This window comes from Vombatus ursinus, unplaced genomic scaffold (genome assembly GCF_900497805.2).
Source record: "Vombatus ursinus unplaced genomic scaffold, bare-nosed wombat genome assembly UNPS02014791.1, whole genome shotgun sequence".
In the NCBI taxonomy this organism is placed as follows: domain Eukaryota; kingdom Metazoa; phylum Chordata; class Mammalia; order Diprotodontia; family Vombatidae; genus Vombatus; species Vombatus ursinus.
This window is the reverse complement of record NW_020954569.1, coordinates 6,805,388-6,807,130: the sequence shown is the minus strand read 5'-3', so window position 1 is coordinate 6,807,130 and position 1,743 is coordinate 6,805,388. Positions and strand designations below refer to the sequence as shown.

General features: G+C 36.7%; 1 pseudogene; it reads right to left on the bottom strand.

The window, feature by feature from the left end:
• Positions 1 to 570: 570 nt before the first annotated feature.
• Positions 571 to 939, bottom strand: LOC114047855 (annotated as a pseudogene).
• Positions 940 to 1,743: the final 804 nt, after the last annotated feature.

The window sequence follows — 1,743 nt, the reverse complement described above, 5'->3', positions numbered from 1 at the left end:
TGTTGATAATGATGATGTTTTATTCCCTAAATCTAAGTTTACAAGTGACATTACAGGTAAATATTTCACCATTAATGACATTTTAGATATGTAATTCTCAGATGATGTGGAGTATAAATCTGAGACTCCTACACTATAATTTTGGCAGTGTTACTACCATTTGGTAGTGTATTGGCCTATATTCTAAAAATTATCCTTGGATAAATCAATCCATATTTTTTTTTATTTAGACAGAATAATATATTCACACTTGTTTTTCAGCCTAGTAGACCAAGTACTTATTTGTTGCTTTTTTTTAAGTGAATAGTAGTTTAATATATTGAACCATATTTCAGTAGAAAAGTACACAGTCTTTCTGAGCAAACAGGAATGTTCCCAAGTCCATCTGCAATAGTTTGTGTCTTATAGGTGAATTTTCATGCAAATAATGACTAAAGAGTACTTAGTTTGCTCTTTAATTAGATTATAACAATTACGCTATGTTGAGTCTTGAATTTTTTTAGCTCCTTCCCTTGCTAATCTATCAGCTTCTTCATCGCCTGCAAAACTTAAATGACCAGGAATGTTCACTCAGTTAACGTCTATGGCTTGAATAACTGTATCAAGCTTAAAAAAGGCTTCTTTGTTAATGACATCTTTTCCTGTGCTTGTTTTCCAACTGTTTTTCTTCCAGTCTTTAACCCAACTCATTATACCATTAATAGTAAACATACTATCTTTGTAGAGAACAAGCTTACTGATATTTTGATTCTTCCCTAGCTTGATTTCTTTACAGGCAGCTTGTATTTCTGGTCTTAGGTTTGCCTGTCTCCCAAGAGGTCTATCAACCATTTTTAGGGAATGGCTTGGCCCCCAATAGACACCAATTCCTGCTAGTGCTTTCATCCTCCCATTACTGGAGCAGCAGCCATCTGTGTAAACCACAGTTGCATTTCCCATACATGAAAATGTATCTCTGCTAAGTGAAGCTATGGAGTCTATATTTTGTTTTGCAAGCTTTAAGCAAGGCTTTTCCTCTTCACCTAATGGCTCACAGGCTCTTGTTTGATTTCACTTTGTAGTCTTGAGTGTCACATTTCTTTTTCTGCTCTATTGAATGATCGGAGCTTGCAGTATTTCAGACAAAGGCCAAGGCCTCCTCGTCAGTAGCAAAATTATTGAATGGGGTGGAAGGAAATGGGCTCACTTTTGCTTGATATCACTCCAGATCTGGAACATGTTGGTCTTGCCCCCCCTCCTCACAACATAAAACATATCGCCCCTCAGGCAGTCTGTGGCTGAATGCACCAGTAACAACTCTGGGTACAATAGTCTAGAGGCTCAGCATGGCCCATTCTTGGGGCATAGTGGCCACCGGGAGGATGTTCCCTGCAACAGGGCAGAAGATGTTGTAGGACTGGAGCTTCTGCCATGTCATTCTCCTCACCAATGCTCAGCCACACTCACTATCTTTCACTTTTTTTTCAAGAGTTGTGTTTACTAGTAGGTCTGTATCCCAAAAGGATCATAAAAAATGAAAAAAGAAAGAGCACATACCTACAAAAATATTTATAACAACTCTTTTTATGACAGCAAAAAATCGGAAACTGAAGAGATACACATTAATTGGGGAATAATTGATCAAGTTGTGGAATATGAATGAAACAAAATACTATATTTTGTTCGTATTGTATTTGGTATATACTATTGTTCTATAAGAAATGATAAGCAGGCAGAATTCAGACTTATATGAACTGATTCTGA